The sequence below is a fragment of the Mirounga angustirostris genome, unplaced genomic scaffold (genome assembly GCF_029215605.1).
Source record: "Mirounga angustirostris isolate CCGP_5_RB_7025 unplaced genomic scaffold, mMirAng1.0.hap1 SCAF_13, whole genome shotgun sequence".
Lineage (NCBI taxonomy): Eukaryota > Metazoa > Chordata > Mammalia > Carnivora > Phocidae > Mirounga > Mirounga angustirostris.
The window spans coordinates 11,545,161-11,567,428 of record NW_026991721.1 but is presented as its reverse complement, the minus strand read 5'-3'; the positions used below and the strand labels follow the sequence as shown (position 1 = coordinate 11,567,428).

General features: G+C 37.3%; 1 long non-coding RNA gene across 2 annotated transcripts in view; it reads right to left on the bottom strand.

The window, feature by feature from the left end:
• Positions 1 to 22,268, bottom strand: part of LOC123856376 (uncharacterized) — a 207,355-nt gene that overhangs the window by 60,770 nt on the left and 124,317 nt on the right. Inside the window, exon 3 of one of the 2 annotated variants that reach the window (XR_010406858.1) lies at positions 1,180 to 1,331. This is a non-coding gene — a long non-coding RNA (uncharacterized LOC123856376). Of the gene's footprint in view, positions 1 to 1,179; positions 1,332 to 14,531; positions 14,624 to 22,268 lie in introns of those variants that run through there. The other variant, XR_010406862.1, reaches the window with a different exon arrangement.

Here is a 22,268-nt window from a genome sequence, read left to right as displayed (position 1 = left end):
CTGACTACAGTGGGATTAAGTTAGAAATCAGTAACAAATTGGTAATTAGAGAACCATCATAATTGGAAACTAATTACATATTTCTAAACTATTCAGAAGTCAAATAATACATTAGAATAGAAATTAGAAAACATTTATAACAAATATAATGAAAAATACTATTCACCAAATTTTGTGGATCTTTTAATTGAAATATAATGGGTACACATAGGATTTCACTCATATGTGGAATTTAAGAAATAAAACAGATAAACATAGGGGAAGGAAAAAAAAAAAGAGAAGGAAGCAAACCATAAGAGACTCTTAACTATAGAGAACAAACTGCTGGTGAATGGAGAGGAGGTGGGCGGGGGGTGGGCTAAAGGGGTGATGGATATTAAGGAGAGCACATGCTGTGATGAGCACTGGGAGTTATCAGTAGGTGATGAATCACTAAATTCTACACCTGAAACCAATTTTACCATATATGTACCATATATGTTAACTAGTTAGAATTTAAATAAAGACTTGAAATAAAAAAAAATGAGAAAAAAAAGAAAAAAAGGAAATATAATTGGTATTTATTTTGTGAGTTTAAGGTGTACAATGTGGTGATTTGATACATTTATATATTATAGTATGATTACCATTATAGCTTTATCTAACAGCTTTATCATGTCACATAATTATCATTTCCTTTTTGCAGTGAATTAAATCTTGTGTATTTAATTAAAGATGGACTTAGACATAGTTGTCTTAAATGCATAGAAAAGATAAAAGAAACAAATGATCTGACCATAATTCTTAGACAGTTAGGAAGGAACAAAAATTTTTAAATATCAAGTAAAGAATTTCAAAGTAATATAAGAAAATCAAAAATTGATTCTTGACATATCTGATGATTCCACGCAAAAAAAAAAAAAAAAATTAGCAATGGAAAGGGGGATATAACTAGCTCCTGGAGTTGTTACAAAGGTTATGCTAAACAATTTCATGTCAATAAATTTTAAAATTTTAAATGTACAAATTTCTAGGAAAATGTAACTTGCCAAAAGTGACTCAAAAAAGAATAGGAAATCTGAAAATTCTATAAACACCAAAAAATTGAGTCAATAGTGAAAATCTTCCCATGAAGAAAACTCCAGGCCCAAATGGTTTAATCAGCAAGTTGTACCAAGAATAAAGGAAAACATGGGGTACCTGGGTGGCTCAGTCGGTTAAGCATCTGCCTTCAGCTCAGGTCATGATCCCAGGACCCAGGGGTCCAGCCCATTGGGCTCCTTGCTCTACAGGGAGGCTGCTTCTCTTCCCCCTCTGCCTGCAGCTCCCCCTGCTTGTACTCACACTCTCTTCTGTCAAATAAATAAATAAAAAATAAAAAAAAAAAAAGAATGAAGGAAAACAGTAATTCCAATTACACACAAAACTTTCCAAAGTGTAGAAATTTAAACCAGTTTCTAACTCATTTTGTGGTACTATCATAACTTTGTACCAAAACCTGACAAGAATGGAATTAAAATAGAACATTATAGCCATATTAACTTGTGTACACAGATTAGAAACTTCTTGAACAAAATGTTGACAAATTGAATCCAACAGCATATAAAAATAATACAGCATGACCAAGTCGTGTTTATTTCAGAAAGGCATGGTTGCCTTAATATTAGAAAATCACTTATTGTAATTCACCACATTAAGAGATTAAAGAAGAAAGCAATATAATAATCTAAATAGATTTAACTAAAAAATTCATTTATGATTTTTAAAAATTAGCAAATAAGGGAACTATTTTAACCTTGCCAATGATCTCTTACAACCAATCTCAGTAAATTATATTTGTAATGGTAAAATAATGAAAGAATTATCATAAAGGGCAAAGCAAAGAAATAAAGCTCACCATCACATATATTTTTTTTTAACATCACATATTTTATTTATCTTTTCCTTAAAGATTCTAGCTAGTGTAACAAGGGCAGAAAAACAATCAAATTTTAAAAAGTCGACTTTAGGGGCGCCTAGGTGGCTCAGTCGTTAAGCGTCTGCCTTTGGCTCAGGTCATGATCCCAGGGTCCTGGGATCAAGCCCCGCATCAGGTTCCCAGCTCAGCAGGAAGCCTGCTTCTCCCTCTCCCACTCCCCCGCTTGTGTTCCCTCTCTCGCTGTCTCTCTGTCAAATAAATAAATAAAATAAAAATAAAATAAAAGTCAACTTTAGTGAGGTATAATTTATATACAATAAAATATATCAATTTTATGTGGTTGACAAATTTGCTCACCCATTTGCACACCACCATAATCAAGATGTAGGACATTTTCTTCCCTCCAAAATATTCCCTTATGCCTTTTTAAAATAAGTCCTCTCTCCTACCCCCTTGCCTTAGGCAACCACCAATCTGCTTTCTGTCACTCTCTATTAGGGGACCTTCACCAGATTTTCAAAATAAATGGAATCAAATTGTATGTACTCTTTTATGTCCAGTTTCTTTCATTCAACATAATATTTCTGAGATTCATCCATGTAGTTGTGTTCTTCATCAATAGTTTGTTCCTTTTAATGTCTGAATATTTCATTATAAATATACACAACAATGTGTTCATCCATTCACCTGTTGATGGATATTTAAATTGCTTCTAAAATTCTAGCTATTATAAATAAATCTTTTATGAGTTTTTGTGTGCAAATAATGGTGTAGACAAATGTTTTCATTTTGGGGGGTAAGTACTTTGCAGCTGAGTTGCTGGATTATATGGTAAGTGTTCATTTAACTTTAAAAGAAATTGTCAAATTGCTTTCCCAGTGCATAATTTTTTAAAAGTTTTTTTGAGATATAATTCATATATCTGATTGTACAGTTCACCTGATTGTACCATTTTACATTGCCAGCAACAGCTATGAGGATTTCAATTTTGAGGATAAGAGAAATTATATTTTTATTACTTCCATGGAATCTGGTTGTTTTTGTAGAATATCCAAAAAGAAACTAAATAGCAATATGAGAATTAATCATTATTCCCACATGATCTCAATGTCTGTGGAAATATCTCATTGGACTTAATTAAGAGTTTAGCAAAATCAACATAAAAAAAATAATGTTCAAAATCAACTTAATGAAAGAAATCACTCTCATAGAGATTAAGGTCAGGTTTGAGGCAGCAAAAAAAAAAAACAAAAAAAAACAAAGGACAATATACTCTGAAAACACAAAGACAGAAAGAATAGACTTTTTAGAAAGTAAGTAAAATAAAGGGTGTCTCAGTTGATTGAGTGTCTTGACTTTTGCTTTTGGCTCAGGTCATGATCTCATGGGTTGTGGGATTGAGTCCCATGTCAGACTCCATGCTCAGCACAGAGTCTGCTTGATATTGTCTCCCCCTCCCTTTCCCTCCCCCTCTGCTCTTCCCCTTCTCTCTAAAATAAATAAATAACCTGGGGTACCTGGTTGGCTCAGTTGGTTAAGCAGCCAACTCTTGATTTCAGCTCAGGTCATGATCTCAGGGTCCTAGGGTTGGGCTCTGCACTCAGCGGGGAGTCTACTTCAGGATTCTCTTTCCCTCTGCCCCTTCCCCTGCCTGCCCACTCTCTCTCTCTCTAAAATAAATAAATAAATCTTTTTAAAAAATAAAATAAATACCCCCAAAAACAAAAAGCTCAGTCAAGAAATGGGCAGAAGTTATGAACAGACATTTCTCCAAAGAAAACATAGAAATGGCTAACAGACACATGAAAAAATGTTCAACATCACTCATCATCAGGAAATACAAATCAAAATGACAATGAGATACGACCTCACACCAGTCAGAATGGCTAAAATTAACAACTCAGGAAACAACAGATGTTGGAGAGGATGCAGAGAGGGGAACTCTCTTACACTGTTGGTGGGAATGCAAACTGGTGCAGCCACTGTGGAAAACAGTAGGGAGGTTCCTCAAAAAGTTAAAAATAGAACTACCCTATGACCCAGCAATTACACTACTAGGTATTTACCCAAATGATACAAACATAGTGATTTGAAGGGGCTCATGCACCCTAATGTTTATAGCAGCAATGTCCACAATAGCCAAACTATGTAAAGAGCCCAGATGTCCATCGACAGATGAATGGATAAAGAAGATGTGATACACACACACACACACACACAATGGAATATTACTCAGCCATCAGAATGAAATCTTGCCATTTGCAATGATGTGGATGGAGCTACAGTGTATTATACTAAGCGAAATAAGTCTGTCAGAGAAAGACAGATACCATATGATTTCACTCATACGTGGAATTTAAGAAACAGAACAGATGAGCAAAAGGGAAGAGAATGAAAAATAAAATAGGATAAAAACAGAGAGGGAGACAAACCATAAGAGACCCTTTAACTATAGAGAACGAAGTGAGGGTTGCTGGAGGAGAGGTGGATGGGGGGATGGGGTAATTGGGTGATGGGCATTAAGGAGGGCACATGATGTAATGAGCACTGTGTGTTATATGTAACTGATGAATCACTAAATTCCACCCACAAATTAATAATACACTATATGTTAACTAACTTGAATTTAAATAAAACAAATAAACAAACAAATAAATAAAAGAACTCAGAGGTCACCATATACATTAGCTCTTCTCATAAACATCTGTCTACCAGAAGATGCACTTGAGCCAAAAAACAAAACAACAAAAATGATATATGGAGAAAATAATGTGATCATAAATACCACTTAAAATCTTACCCCTGTGTAGATATAGTCAGTAAATAAGACTCTAGAAAAAACACAATAAATAGGAATCTTAAAAGTCCACATCTTGGTTCTACAATTTACTACAACTCTATACCCAGAGTGTAACTAAAAATAATTCATGAGTAGTTGCAAATGAAATACTGATTTCTACAATCTGGAGAAGAGGGAGAAAATGGAACAGAGATAAATTAGTGACAGGAGCCCCCTGTATTTTGCAGATTGTCTTGCACCTGGGCAAGTTACCCAAATTCATCAACCTGGGTCCTTATATGTGTTGCTTTCCTAGCCTTTGTAATACAAAGTCAGGGGAGGGAACCACCTGCACAGCTATCTCTCTGATCTTTCTGCAGCTCACCCATCCCAGCCTGATAATTATCCCTCTAAAGCGGAGTTTCTCAATCATGGCTATACATTAGAATCGTCTGGTGAACTTTTTAAACCCCCATGGATCAGGCTGCACCTCAGACTTTAAATCAGCATTGCTGGTACTGGGAACCAGGCTTTTTTTTTTTTTAATACGATTCAATTTATTTGCTGTTTTAGTTCTTTTAATTCCAAAGGCTTTACAATGTCACATTTTTTTTGTTGTTATAATCACTTTCTTAGTTCAAATCAAGGGACAATCCTGTGTTCTAAGCCATCATGAAGATATACTGCTTAGCTCTTCTATGTAGCTGGAACACAGCAATTTGTTTCCTGCTGTCTATTTCCTAAACTTTACAGGATCTGCCTCAAATCTGTTTGAAATTTTTTAAGGTACCTCGGTTTTCCATCTCTCACAGTTACATTCCCAGGCCTTGTGAAAGGCTCTCTTGGACTCCAATCCCTCCTGCATGGCCATGGTATGTTCCCCCTTGGAACCTGCCATGCTGTCCTGTCACTTTCCCTGCCCTTCAGCATGCATAAAAATTGCCCTGAGGGTTTGCTAATGACAGATGACTGGGCCCTAGCTCCAAGAATTTCCTAGATAGTAAGCCAGGAGTGGAATCTGAGAGTTTGCCCTTGGAACGAGTTCTCAGATGATGCTGACACTGCTGGTTCCAATAGTGTATTTTGAAAACCACTTCTCTAAAGAACAGATGAGTTAAATGACAGTTTGTTGCTAGAGCATGAGCAGCTGTTCTGAAAGCCAGCAGAATGGTTGAAAGTGGTTGTATCTTAGGAAAGCAAAACCACACCTAGCACCTATGTTTTTTGTGAACACCTCCAATGGCTCACATACTGTAGAGGAGGGGCACACGTTTGTGGAAGGAATGCTTCAGCCTTTGTCAGACCTTGAGATTAAGATAATGCTTCCAACTGATGTTACCATTTATTTCTATTAGTGCATAAATCTTCCAACTATGTAGAACCATGATGGATTTTCTTTAATGTTGGAAAACGATCACAGTCATGGGACTAAAGGAGAATTTTAAGAGGTTCTTTCACTCACTGGAAATATTATCATCCCATTTTGGGGAGAAATCGTATTCCTATTATATATATAAAAAAACAAACAAAAACAAAACAGTCTGTCATGGTTTGTCTCCCTCTGCTGGAGAGGAGGTGGATAGGGGGATGGGGTAAGTGGATGATGGGCATTAAGGAGGGCATCACGTGATGTGATGAGCACTGGGTGTTATATGCAACTGATGAATTACTCAACTGTACATCTGAAACTAATGATGTATGATATGTTGGCTAATTAAATTTAAATTTAAAAAACCAGCCTTCTATCATAGAAGGAGAAGGCGAGTTTGAGTTTCTCTAAGATAATAGCTGGAGCTAAAATGGGAAAAATATCCAGTGTCTCTGTGGGCATCACTGTATATCCTTACAACTTCTGCTGAACCAGCCTCAGGGGTTAGGAGATCCAGAAATCCTGAGATAATAACTTTCCCTTGGAATCTGAGGATATTGCTTTTAATGAGACTGATTTAGCATAGGCCTTTCATGTGGCAAATCATGTCACTGTGATTTGCAATGTTCACAGTAACAGGTTAGAAACTGCCCAATGTAAACTTCTTAAATTAGCAAAGTAGTTTCTCTTTATGTACTCCTTGCAATTAGGGAAGGAAGGACGGAAGAAAAAAAGAGGAAGAAAGAGAAGAAGGAAAGAAGTTCATATTTAGAAAATTCAAAGAACCAACCACTTAAAATTTAGGACATGCAGACCAATGCTAGGGAACATTTAGCTCATTGATTCCTGAAGTTCTTCATATTTCAGGATTTGGGGTAGGGAGTGGGCTGGGGCTTGTTCACTTGTAGGTCATATGCTTTACATCCTAACTAGGCCCTTAAATGTATTTAATTGGAAACGAGAAGCTACAAAATGTGAAGTAAATTTTGATTCTTACTGAAACAGGCATTATGAAATGAGGTATGCTAATTTGATCATAAAAGAGTTTGCATATTGACAGATTTTGAACATCAAACAGACAAATCAATTGTTAATTTTTAGGGTACAGTATTGTGAATGTCTGCCCTTTTGTTTATCTGTCTTCATCAACAATAATAATTGAATAATACTTATTGACCACTTACTGTTCTAGTCATTCTTCTAATACATATATTAACCCAGGTAAGCCTTACAAAAATCCTATTTTAATATGAGACACATGAAGTTAGGGAATTTGCCCAGGGTCCCAACGCCAACAAGTAGCAGACTTGGGAGCCCACTCAGGAGGACTGGCTCTGGGGTTAGGCATTTAATAATTACACTATCCTGTAAATTTATATTAAAAGTTTGTGCATCTTTCATCTTTATTTTCCTAGTTATTAGCATTGTACTATTTAATTAGATTTATAAGTTGCTTAAAGTTTCAAGATGATTCTTAAAGTTTAAACAAATAAGAGTAGGTAGGGTCAAAAGGTCACACTGGCCTAGTATTAACTGTAGCTAAAGTAAGTGACCTCTTACATCAACTATTATAATGATTAATATCCACTGCAAAGATGGGTGTGGAAAGATGGCAGTCAAGGACAATTTTTAGTATTTCGAAAAGCTATAAAAATTGTATATTTATGCAAAATGACACCATCAAATTGCTTTGGGGTAAAATTATATCAACTCCCTCTGGCTACTGCATTTCAGACTAAGCAACAGTTTCAACTATTCCTAATGAATATAAATGGAAAATTAAATTAATTACTGAGAAGCAGAGTATATTTGGCTCCACCATTTACCAACTTTATGATATTTAGCAAATTACATCATCACTATGTGCCTCCATTTCTGAATCTGTAAGGGAGGAATGACCATCACTTCATTGGGTTTTTGTGAAAAGCTATTTAAGTATGGTATGTAAAGTATGTAATAGAGTCCTGGTCACAGTAAGCTCTTGCAAATGGAGTTTGTATATTAATAATAAATAATAATAATGATTATATCCTAAAGGTGTTTTGCAAACTAAAAATCTTTTACAGGGAAAAAGCGGGATTATATGGTGATGAAAATCGGGGTTCTCTGAGCTATCAAAAACCTCCATGCCCTCCATCCCTCATTCTACCCATTTGTCAATGCCTGAAATTCCATGGGAGATGTTTTTCTTTCAGTTAAAATACCTTGGATTCTGTTAAAATTCAAATAATCCCATGGGGATAGGGAAGAGGGAGCATAGTTATCATGAGAAAATAAAAAAGTAAAAATAGTATTGAACCTGGATGTGTGAGGTCTCTGAATTGAGTGCATAGGAAAGCAGAGTTGCAAGAAAAAAGCAAGCCTAGGGCACCTGGGTGGCTCAGTTGGTTAAGCGTCTGCCATGGGCACAGGTCATGATCCCAGGGTCCTGGGATCAAGCCCCACATCAGGCTCCTGGCTCAGCAGGGAGCCTGCTTCTCCCTCTCCCTCTGCCCTGCCCCCTGCTCAAACTTTCTCTCTCAAATAAATAAATAAAATCTTTTTTAAAAAAAGAAAGCCAAATTGTCCCATTCTGATTTTACCCACCCAGGTATTCTTGTAGATGTTCTGACAGGTGTGTCTTGGTGAAATCTGAGAGGTGCTGCTACCATGGCTGCCTTGTCCTGGACCTGTGCCATCTTCGTGACTCACTCCATATGCCCAGACGGGTACAGAGTTCTCTCGGGATTTGAGGACATAAACATCACAGTGTGAGCATTTCAGGATGGGGATGTTTACTTCCCCTAAGCTCTGTGCTTTCAGCCATGGCTCCTACTAGCTATTGCTTCAAGACAGGTGCTTCCAACTCAAGATTCTTTTAAAGGTCTCCTAGGGTCTAGTGTGGCAAGAGAGGAGATAATTAACAGAACGTGTTGTTGTCATCTAATTATTCCCCAGAGTGAAGGATGGAGAAAAATTTTCCTTTCCAGACTTTCAGAATCAGGAGATCTACAAGGGGCTCTCAATGTAGGGAGATCATATCATTTATTATCCAAACTGAACAACTTTGGTCATGAGAAAAAGAATTACTGATAATCATGTCAGGACAACAGGCATAAATCAGGATTGTCCCAGGCAAACCAGACTGTATGCTCACCAAATAGCTGAAGCCTTTATCAGAACAGTCATTCATTGTGTGATAATGTGCTGAGGCTCTGGACAGCCTGCTTGGGTTGAATTCTGACTTACTTACGAACTCTGTGACCTTGACCCTTTTACTTAATCTCACTGTGCTAATCAGCAAAATGGGGGTGATAATAGAAAAACCAACTAAAAGTGTTGTGGTGAACTTAAATGAAATAAACTTTTACAGTGCTTGGGAGTGCTCAATAAATGTTAGCAATTTTATTATTACTAATATTATCATTGTTGTAATTTCTCCATTTTTTGTTTATATTTTTACAAAAAAAATTGTACATGTTATATACACAATTCTCTGAAATTCAGTTTTTGTTACATAATGCTATTTTTGTATGTTTTTAAAACTTTGTAAATTATGTTTTAATAGGCTATATAATATACTATTCAAATTTTTAATTTAGTTAATGGTTTTCTTGCTATATCAGACCTTCACCGTATATTTTATTTTTAACAACAGAAGTGCGAACCAGATATTCCTGATCTCACCAACCTTAACTATAATATATTATAGGAGAGAGAGTTAAGAGAGCAGAGGAGTAGGGGATCCTAATTTTGTCTGGTCCCTGGAAATCAGCTAAATAGTTATCAAATCATTCTGAACACCTGCAAAATCAACCGGAAATCTGAGAAAAGAATTGCTACAATTATACAAATATAATATCATATTATACTTGCTTTTTATTTTTAAAAATTGAAAATATCCAATGGAAAAAAAGACGGTCTCTTCAATAAATGATGTTGGGAAAATTGGACAGCTATATACAGAAGAATGAAACTCGACCATTCTCTTACACCATACACAAAGATAAACTCTAAATGGATTAAAGACCTCAATGTGAGACAGGAATCCATCAAAATCCTAGAGGAGAACACAGGCAGCAACCTTTTTGACATCGGTCATAGCAACTTCTTTCAAGACACGTCCCCAAAGACAGAGAAACAAAAGCAAAAATGAACTTTTGGGACTACATCAAGATAAAAAGCTTCTGCACAGCAGAGGAAACAGTCAACAAAACAAAGAGGCAATCCACGGAATGGGAGAAGATATTTGCAAATGACACTACAGGTAAAGGGCTGGTATCCAAGATCTATAAAGAACTTCTCAAACACACAAAAAACAAATAATCAAGTCAAAAAATGGGCAGAAGACATGAACAGACACTTCTCCAAAGAAGACATACAAATGGCTAACAGACACATGAAAAATGTTCATGATCATTAGCCATCAGGGAAGTTCAAATCAAAACCACATTGAGGGCGCCTGGGTGGCTCAATCGTTAAGCGTCTGCCTTCGGCTCAGGTCATGATCCCAGGGTCCTGGGATCGAGTCCCACATCAGGTTCCCTCCTCGGTGGGAAGCCTGCCCTCCCTCTCCCACTCCCGCTGCTTGTGTTCCTGCTCTCGCTATCTCTGTCTCTGTCAAATAAATAAATAAAATCTTTAAAAAAAAAAAACCACATTGAGATACCACCTTACACCAGTTAGAATGGCCAAAATTAACAAGGCAGGAAACAACAAATGTTGGAGAGAATGTGGAGAAAAGGAATCCTCCTATACTGTTGGTGGGAATGCAAGTTGGTACAGCCACTTTGGAAAACAGTAGGGAGGTTCCTCAGAAAGTTAAAAATAGAGCTACCCTATGACCCAGCAATTGCACTACTGGGTATTTACCCCAAAGATAGAGATGTAATGAAAACAAGGAGCACAGGCATTCCAATATTCATAGCAGCAATGTCCACAATAGCCAAACTGTGGAAGGAGCCAAGATGCCCTTCAACAGACGAATGGATAAAGAAGATGTGGTCCATATATACAATGGAATATTACTCAGTCATTAGAAAGGATGAATACCCACCATTTGCACTGACATGGATGGAACTGGAGGGGATTATGCTAAGTGAAATAAGTCAAGCAGAGAAAGACAATTATCATATGGTTTCACTCATATGTGGAATGTAAGGAATAGCATGGAGGACATTAGGAGAAGGAAGGGAAAACTGAAGCGGGGGAAATCAGATGGGGAGACAAACCATGAAAGACTATGGATCCCAGGAAACAAACTGAGGGTTTCAGAGGGGAGGGGGGTGGGGGGATGGGTTAGCCCAGTGATGGGTATTAAGGAGGACATGAACTGCAATGATCACTGGGTGTTATATGCAAATAATGAATCATGGAACACTACATCAAAAACTAATGAAGTACTGTATGGTGACTAACATAACATAATAAATAATAAAAAAAATAATAAAAAGATGCTGGGCCCTTCAAAAAAATTGAACATATTGTTAAAAATAATCAAATACAGAAAACCACGTAAAGACATATGACTTAATGATTTACATGTAGAACACCTTTGTGGCCACCACCCATGTGAGAAGAGAACATTTTGCTACCTGCCTCAGAAGTCTTCCACATGTTCCATCCCAATGGAGCCCCTCCTTCCCACCTAAAGGTAGCCATTATTCTGATTTAATGATAATCACTGTCTTACTTTTGTTTATACTTTCATCACTTGAGTGTGTATACCTAACTGCTAAGATGGGTTTTGGCTTTTTTTTTTTTAATGTGTTGATTCTCTCTGTCTCTTTCTGTCTCTCTGTCTCTGAATCTCTGTATGCGTGTATGTGTATCTCTGTTTCTCTCTTTGTCTCTTTCTATGAAATTTATGTTTTTCCTTTGGAACGTCTCAGAGTCTGCATTTTGCTAATTCAGTCCCCATAATATAGTTTAGTATGTTTTTCTATCATTTGTATTTCATGTAAATTTGTAGTTGGATATAGGGGCTTAATATGATTTAGTTCTGACAGTTTTAGCAAGACCATCCCACAGGTAATATTGCACACTTATTTTTAATATCCACATTTAGAGGGCGCCTGGGTGGCTCAGTTGGTTAAGCGACTGCCTTCGGCTCAGGTCATGATCCTGGAGTCCCTGGATCGTGTCCCGCATCGGGCTCCCTGCTCGGCAGGGAGTCTGCTTCTCCCTCTGACCCTCCCCCCCTCTCATGTGCTCTCTCTCATTCTCTCTCTCTCAAATAAATAAATAAAATCTTTTTAAAAAAAAATCCACATTTAGAAAGCACATATCTCCATCCTGTGTCACGTCATAAGTGCAGTGCTTTGCCTGGCTCCCCTCTCTGAGCACCTATGGGAAGCCATGAGAAATGGTTACAGGTCCACAGATTCATCCCAGTTGTTACATGCCCCTTCAGTGGATTTTTAAGAACTTTCTCTGCCTCTATAGTCAACTAATCTTCGACAAAGCAGGAAAGAATGTCCAATGGAAAAAAGACTGTCTCTTCAACAAATGGTGTTGGGAAAATTGGGACAGCCACATGCAGAAGAATGAAATTGGACCACTTCCTTACACCACACACAAAAATAGACTCAAAGTGGTTGAAAGACCTAAATGTGAGACAGGAATCCATCAAAATCCTAAAGGAGAACACAGGCAGCAACCTCTTCGACCTTAGCCGCAGCATTTCTTCCTAGAAACATCACCAAACGCAAGGGAAACAAGGGCAAAAATGAACTATTGGGACTTCATCAAGATAAAAAGCTTTTGCACAGCAAAAGAAACAGTCAACAAAACCAAAAGACAACTGACAGAATGGGAGAAGATATTTGCAAATGACATATCAGATAAAGGGCTAGTATCCAAAATCTATAAAGAACTTATCCAACTCAACACCCAAAGAACAAATGATCCAATCAAGAAATGGGCAGAAGACATGAACAGACATTTCTGCAAAGAAGACATGCAAATGGCCAACAGACACATGAAAAAGTGCTCCACATCACTCGGCATCAGGGAAATCCAAATCAAAACCTCAATGAGATACCACCTCACACCAGTCAGAATGGCTGAAATTAACAAGTCAGGAAACGACCAATGTTGGTGGGGATGGGGAGGAAGGGGAACCCTCCACCATGTTCGTAGGAATGCAAGCTGGTGCAGCCACTCTGGAAAACAGTATGGAGGTTCCTCACAAAGTTGAAAATAGAGCTATCGTATGACCCAGCAATTGCACTACTGGGTATTTACCCCAAAGATACAAATGTAGGGATCCGAAGGGGTACGTGCACCCCGATGTTTATAGCAGCAATGTCCACAATAGCCAAACTGTGGAAAGAGCCAAGATGTCCACTGACAGATGAATGGTTAAAAAAGATGTGGTATATATATACAATGGAATATTATGCAACCATCAAAAGGAATGAAATCTTGCCATTTGCAACAACATGGATGGAACTGGAGGGTATTATGCTGAGCGAAATAAGTCAATGAGAGAAAGACATATATCATATGACCTCACTGATATGATTCTTAATCTCAGGAAACAAACTGAGGGTTGCTGGAGTGGTGGGGGGTGGGAGGGATGGGGTGGCTGGATGATAGACATTGGGGAAGGTGTGTGCTATGGTGAACGCTGTGAATTGTGCAAGACTATTGAATCACAGATTTGTACCTCTGAAACTAATACACTATATGTTAAAAGAAGAAGAAGAAGAAGAAGATAGCAGGAGGGGAAGAATGAAGGGCAGGAAATCGGAGGGGGAGATGAACCATGGGAGACTATGGACTCTGAGAAACAAACTGAGGGTTCTAGAGAGGAGGGGGTTGGGGGGATGGGTTGGCCTGGTGATGGGTATTAAAGAGGGCACGTACTGCATAGAGCACTGGGTGTTATACGCAAACAATGAATCATGGAACACTACATCAAGAACTAATGTATGTATGGTGATTAACATAACATAATAATAAAAAAAAGACACAATCCATATAACTCATGCTTTAACTGTTACAGATAAAGTGAATTAGGTAAAAGAGTCATAAGTCATACAAGTTTATCAATTTCCAGTGCCTACAAAAGTGACAATAGAAAACCATTTTCAAAATTTCAAGAGTTAATGAAAATGTGTACATTTCCATTATACCACACAGAGATTTTAAACTACGAAATTCCTCTGCTTTGCAGGCGAATAGTGGCAATTTACTGTTGCTTATTTCAGACTAAGGGGAAGATTTTATTATCTTTAATAAAAATGAAGAAATTACTTATTAAGAGAGAGGTTAATGGTGCCTGGGTGGCTCAGTTGCTTAAGCATCCAACCCATGATTTCAGCTCAGGTCATGATCTCAGGGTCGTGGGATTGTGCCCCACTTCAGGCTCTATGCTGGGCATGGAGCCTGCTTGGGATTCACTCTCTTCCTCTCCCTCTGTTCCTCCCCACCCCTGTTCACATGCTCTCATTCTCTCTCAAAAAGAAAGAGAAAGAGAGAAAGAGAGGTTAAACCATTACTTGCCCATGGTGTGTCTTTTGATTGAGTTTCTTAATCCCTCTGAGCTTCATTTTCATCCTGTATAAAGTGGAATCAATGGCTTGTATTCTTCATACTGTGAGAAGGTCAGAAACAGATAAACATATAAACTTCAGATTCTATGTTGATAATGACTAGCTGGGAGCTTGAAGGAACCAGTCTTTCATCTACTGTGGGTCTCTCTGCTACAGAGAATCATGCAGTTTGTCCAACCAAGTCCAATGCTCACAAAATACAGGTAATTAGTAAAATAATAATAATAATACTTTCTTTTATACTTAGTTTTTTCTCTAAATTTGGATGCCTGTTTTCTTGCAAAATATGCCATAAGCCTGTATATATATATTTTTTATGTTTTTATTTAAATTCCAGTTTGTTAACATATGGCATAATATTAGTTTTGGGTGTACAATATAGTGATTCAACACTTCCATACAATACCCAGCGCTCATCACAATAAGTGCCTTCCTTAATCCCCATCACCTATTTCACCCATTCCCCCCACCCCCTCCCCTTTGGTAACCATCAGTTTGTTCTCTATAGTTAAAAGTTTATTGGTTTGCCTCTCTCTCTCTTTTTTCCCCCCTTTGCACTCATTTATTTTGTTTTGTTTGCATATTTTAGGATTTGAGAATGATTTCTTGTTATGATGAACCAGAAATACAAGATTCTACTGAAAACTGGGACAGGTGACAGAATATGGTTGAACTTAATTAAACCTTCTTCGATGTGGCCTCTTCTCTCCCTTTAGTTGTGGAGTTTGATCTGTCAGTCTTCAGGTCTATTTCTGGGGTATTTAGGATGATTTGATAGTTATCTAGTTGTGTTTTTGGGATGAAGTGAGTCTATGGTCCTCCTACTCTGCCAATGGGTTTGAAACCAAACCTGTTCTCCTGTTTTGGCTCAGAAGAAATATAATTTCCAATTATTAATTATACTGATTTACTCTTGTTGCATAACAAACCACCCTAAAACTCATTGCTTACTGCAACATTCATTTATTGTCACTTATGCATCTTCAGGCCAGCCGATGGTCCACTGAGATTTAGCCAAACTAGACTGATTGGCTGAGATTCCGCCAATTTTGAGGAGGCTTAAATTGGTGACTCCTCTGAAGTTGGCTAGTCATTAACTGTGCATCAGCTGCTCTAGGTTGAGCTTGGCCGAGACAGCTCTGAACCATGTGTCTCTCATCCTCTTCCTAGGACCAACAGCCACCCAGGACATGTTCTTCTCATAGCAATGGCAGAAGCACAAGGAAGCAAGTGGAAACACACAAGGCCCTAAGGCCTATGATGAGAACTGACACTCTGTCATTTCTGTCAACTAAAGCAAATCACTAAAGCAAAAACCATATGTTCAAATTCAATCTTTGTCAACCCTAGGTCTTAAATTGGTTGGATGTAAAATTCATGTAATTTTAATTGTGGTACCATAGCTTTCTTTTTGCATTTTTGACAGTTAACTTCATATGTTTTGTGGCTGTTGTTCCAATGCAGTTATTTTATGACTATTACATCATCGTTATAAATTGGGGTGTTTTTTTTTTGTCAATACTTGAATTAGTTCACTCTTTCTCTTAAATTCTATTTTGCTTAAACTAATACTGCTACTCATTTATAGTAGTTGTTTCTGTATGCTATATATATCTTCCCCCACCATCTTGTATTTAATTATTCTGAGTCATTTGCTTTTAGGAGTATCTTTAATAAACAGAATATCATGGTGGCTGGATTTTCTTTTAACCCAGTGAGACAACTGAATTTTTGTTTGTCTAATTAGTAGTGTTTCTGGGGTCTTTACCTCTCTAAGAAGTGAGTTTAACACACACACACACACACATACACACACACACATCCTCTTCTTGTTCTTGAATGTCTTTTTCTGTTTGGGTGTCATAGTTAATTGTTCTGGTTTTTGTTTGTTTTTGTTGTTGAAGTTCTCCTGATTGTTCCTCAGCTCAAGTTCATTTAGTACTATTTCAAGTAGAAGAGGTCAGTAGAGAATTACCAAAGCTTCTCCCTCACTTCCTTCCACATAAGACCTTTAGTCTAATGTAATCAGTACAGTGACATTAGAAATTTCTCAAATCTCCTGGCATGTAGACTCTCATTATCTCTCATTTCCAGTAGAAATAAAAATTCACTATTTGCAAATTTTGCAAGTCATTTTAGTGGGAATGTAATTGGGCATGAGCAAGACACCAGGGTAAAACCTGCCATCTTGTCTAGAATCCTCCAGTACTTGCATTTTAAAAAAAATACAGCACATTTTCAGTTTTAAAAAATTACCAAATGACTTAAGGGAGTGATGTCAGTATCACTGTGACATGACATTTTCATTATCATCTCTCACTTAACAATTAAAAATCAGCATCTATGAACAAAAGTAGGTTTTGGGGAGTAGGAGGATACAGCACCATCTGCCAAGGGGACTGGGAGGAATCTTTCCCACCTGTGCATCAGATAATAGGCAGACAGACCTGGTGTGGTCTGCAGAACCAGACAAAGCCAGCAAGTTGGCCCCAATCCCTCTCAGCCATGGTTGGGGGAAACCATGAGAGGGGTTGGCTTGGCAGAAACCCACAGATGAGAGAGAATTTACAGAAGTCCAACATTAGGAGATATTTCAGTACTCAGTTGGAGAAAAAAAAAATGAGTTTGAATCCACTGGAGAAGGTAAGAGGAACTATGCCAGTGCCACCCCTCCAAAAAGGCAACACAGTACAGGACTGAACTAGCCAGCAACCATCTCTCCCAAGGGGCAAAGGGAGAATGGTGAGTGAGTGCCTGGCTACCCTAGTTGTGTAAACTTATTTCTCTCTTGCAGCACCTAGAATATTGAGGCAGGACCTCCATGACGGGGTAAGGAGAGTAATCAAAAATCTACCAATACAGAGAATAGATTCTCCAGTGAATTTTGTCAAACATTTCAAGAACAATTAACAAAAATCTTTCTCAAAATATTCCCCAAAATTAAAGAGGAGAGAAAACTTACAAACTCATTTTATGAGACCAGCATTACCTTGATACCAAAGCCAGATAAATACACTACAGGAAAAGAAAAATACAAAGCAATATTCCTCATGAATGTAGATGCAAAAATTCTCAACAAAATACTAGCAAACTGAATTCAACAATACATTTAAAAAAATCATGCACCATGAACAACTGGGATTTATCCCTGGGATACAAGGATGGTTCAACATAAATAAATGTGACACATCATCAGTAAAACAAGAGATAAAAGTCATATGGTCCTCTGAATAAATGAAGAAAAAGCATTAGACAAAACACTCCTTTATGATAAAGACTCTCAACAAATTGGGTACAGAAGGAACACACCTCAATATAATAATGGCCATATTTGACAAACCCACAGTTGACATACTCAATGGTGAAATATTAAGAGTTTTTCTTCTAAGACCAGGAACAAAATAAGACTGCCCACTCTCACCACTCTTTTTTTTCCACATATGCATGATTGACAAAGCCACTCTTATTCAATATAGTATTGGAGTCCTAGCTAGAGCAATCAGGGCAAGATAAAAAAATGAAAAGCATACAAACAGGAAAAGAAGTAAAATGGTTTCTATTTGCAGATGATTTGATCTTATATGTAGAAAATCCTAAAGAGTCAAGCAAAACACTCTTAGAAGTAATCAATGAATTCAATAAAGTTGCAGAATATAAAATCAACATACAAAAAACATTCTTTTTTCCATACACTAACAACAAGTCATCTGAAAAAGAAGTAAAGAAAACTATCCCATTCACAACTGCATCAAAATCAATAAAATAGGAATAAATTTAACCAAGGAAGTGAAAGATCTACACAATGAGAACCAAAAGACACTGATGAAAGAAATTGAAGAAAACATAAACAAATGGAATGATATACCATGTTCATGAATCAGAAGAATTAAAATAGTTAAAATAACTATACTAACCAAAGCTCTCAATAGATTCAATGCAGTACCTACAATAATTCCAATGGCATTTTTCACAGAAAAAAAATCCTAACATTTGTATGGACACAAACACAAAAAAACCCCAAATTGCCAAAGCAATCCTGACAAAGAACAAAGCCAGAGGCCTCCCACTTCCTGATTTCAAACTACACCGCAAAGCTATAATAATTAAAACAGTATGGTACTAACATAAAAATAGATACATAAACCAATAGAACAGAATAGAGAACCCAGAAATAAGCCCTCCACTCACAGTCAATGAATATTTGACAAAGGAGCAAAGAATGCTCAATGGGGAAAGGATAGTCTGTTCAACAAATGGTGTTGGAAAACTGGATAACCATATGCAGAAAAAAAATGGACCCCTATCTTACACCACCCACAAAAATTAACTCAAGATGGATTAGAAGCTTAAACATATGACCTGAACTCATAAAACTCCTAGAAGAAAACATGAGGAAGAAGCCCCCTGACATTGGTCTTGGCAATAATTTTTTGTATATGACACCAAAAGCACAAAAAATAAAAGCAAAAATCATCAAGTAGGACTACATCAAATTAAAATCTCTGCACACCAAAAAAACAAAACAAAACAAAAACAACAAAAATCAACAAGATGGAAAAGGCAACCTATGAAATGGGAAAAATATTTACAAGCCATTTATGGTTAAGAGGTTATCATCAAAAATATATAAAAATGCATACAACTCAACAACAAAAAAATAATAATCTAATTTAAAAATGGGCAGAGGAACTTAATAAACATTTTTCCAAAGAAGACATCCAAATGGCCAACAGGTGCATAAAAGATGCTCCATGTCACTAATCATCAGGGAAATGCAAATCAAAACCACAATGAGATACCACTTCATACCTGTCAGAATGGTTATTATCAAGAAGAGAAGAGATAATAAGTATTGATGAGGATGTGGAGAATAGGGAATCCCAGTGCACTGTTGTAGGAATGTAAATCCAACTAGTATTAAAAACGGTGTAGAGGTCCCTCAAAAAATTAAAAATGGATCTGCCATATGATCCAGCAATTCCACTTCTAGGTATATATTAAACAGAAATAAAAACAGGATACCGAGAAGATATCTGCATTCTCATGTTTATTGCAGTATTCACAATAGCCAAGATATGGAAACAACATGTGTCCATCAATGGATGAATGGATAAGAAAATGTGGTGTGGGGACACCTGGGTGGATCAGCTGGTAAGGCATCTGCCTTTGGCTCAGGTCATGATCTTGGGGTCCTGGAACTGAGCCCGGCATCAAGCTCCCTGCTCTATGGGGAGCCTGCTTCTCCCTCTCCCTCTGCCCCTCCCCCACCTCGTGCTCTCACTCTTGTGCTCTCTCTCTCAAATAAATAAAATCTTTTTAAAAAAAGATGTGGTGTGTATCGTATGTATGCCGGTATGTGTATATATATGAAATTATATACAATATATATTCAATTGTGAGAAAAAAGGAAATCCTGCTATTTGCAACATCATGGATGGAATTTGATGGCATTAAGCTAAGTGAGATAAACCAGGAAAAAAAAAAGACAAATACTCTATGATATCACTAGTATGTGGAATCTAAAAACGCTGAACTTATGGAAACAGAATAGAATGGTACTTACCAGGGGCTGGGTGGCAGAATTGGGGAGACATTTGTAAATGTACAAATTTGTTCTTAAAAGATTATTAAGTTCTGGAGATCTAATGCACAGCATAGTGAATACAGTCAACAATACTGTATTAGATACTTCAAAGTTACTAAGAGACCAGATCTTAAATGTTCTCACCACAGAATAGAAATGATAATTATACGACAATAGAATTGTGTCTAATGCTACCAGCAATAATCATATTGCAACATATAAAGGTATCAAATCAATATATTGCATACCTTAAACTTACACTATATCATATGAAAATTAGGTCTCAAAAAAATAAAATTTTAAAATAAAATAAATTTCAAAATATTAATGTATCTTGTATTTTTTTAAACTCCAATCCTACCTACTGTCATTCAAATACCTTCCAAATGTTACCTACCTCCTAGATTGTTGCTGGAGGGGAGGTAGGCAGGGGAATGGTTTAAATGGGTGATGTAAGGAGGGCACTTGCTCTGATGAGCACTGGGTGTTGTATTTAAGTGATGAATCACTAAATTCTACACCTGAAACTAATAATATACTATATGTTAACTAACTGGAATTTAAGTAAAAACCTAAAAAAAAAAAGTTAAGTCTTTACACTAAAATTCATGCTCAACTTTTCATCCTTATGGGACATGGCTCCCTTCTGCACATTCAAACCACTCCACTTTGTTAATTACTCTGACTATGGGGAATGCTCTTCTCTTTTGTAAAATAAATCCTACAAAATGAGGTCAAGCCCCTCCTCCTGACTGAACTTTCTATGGACTCCCTGATAATCCACATGAGTTCTTAGTCTTTTCAAGTCCCTTAGTCTGTGGGTCTGTTTCAATCATCTTACATTGAACTATACCAAAAATGTAGAATTTATTATTTTATATATGGGTCTGTCTCCTAGCTAGATATGAGGACAGGAAACTTTCCTAATTTTTTTTTTCATCCTTACCTTACCACCCACCTTGATATATTTATCTAGCAAACCCTTAGTGAGGGCTGGCAGATTTATTGTTCCCATGTGATATTACATGGCAAAATCTCTGTGCAATTACTGTGGGCAAGCTAAACTGTCATTTTAGTTCCATAGACTGACCTAGTTTAGAATATGTGGTTCATCTAAGAGTAGAATCTGGCATATACCATTGGTCTAAATGTTCTTCAGGGGCAAGTCTGAATAATCATGTTTTATTTTCCCTAGGTTTTTTCTTTTTAATGGCATTTCCCATCAGTACTCTAGCTAATGGTTTTCAACAGCAGCTGATGAAGGCAGTTGTTGGAAGATAGCAGTTCCTGGGAACCTAACCCATCCACAGCAGCTCTGAGAAGGTTAACTTCCAGTTACCATCAGCAGCTCTTATTCATCACCTCTCTGAGCTCATCTGAACCCCTCAAAAGTTAGATCTGTGCGGTATTATGGAAATATCCTCCACTAACATCTGGCAGAGTTTTGTCTCCTGAGGAAACCCTCATAGTACCTTAGCAACAGACTTCCCATACATTCTTATACATATGTAATGAGCAATGCCACAAGAAACATACTTTTACCTGGACTAGGGGGCCAAACATCCTTTACTCGTATTACAGTTTTCTTGGCATGGGGTAAGCCCCCACACTCCCTCCTAGATATTTCAGTAATTCCCCTTGTCTCAATCCTATCCAAAGGTAAACTCCTGGAAAATTTGACAAAGGCTTTAAATATCTCTTCATTTAAAGTCTTTAATTCAGGGGCCCCCCGGGTGGCTCAGTCGTTAAGCATCTGCCTTTGGCTCCGGTCATAATCCTGGGGCTTGGGATAGAGCCCTGCCTTGGGCTCCCTGCTCCGCAGGAGGCCTGCTTCTCCCTCTCCCACTCCCCCTGCTTGTGTTCCCTCTCTCGCTGTGTCTCTCTCTGTCAAATAAATAAAATCGTTAAAAAAATAATAAAGTCTTTAATTCAATAGAATAATTCATATGATTCATCAAAATTGAGAACCAAACGCATTCATTAAGAATCCATTAAATCAGGGTGCCTGGGTGGCTCAATTGGTTAAGCAGCTGCCTTCAGCTCAGGTCATGATCCCAAGGTTCTGGGATCAAGCCCCGCATCAGGCTCCTTGCTCAGCAGGG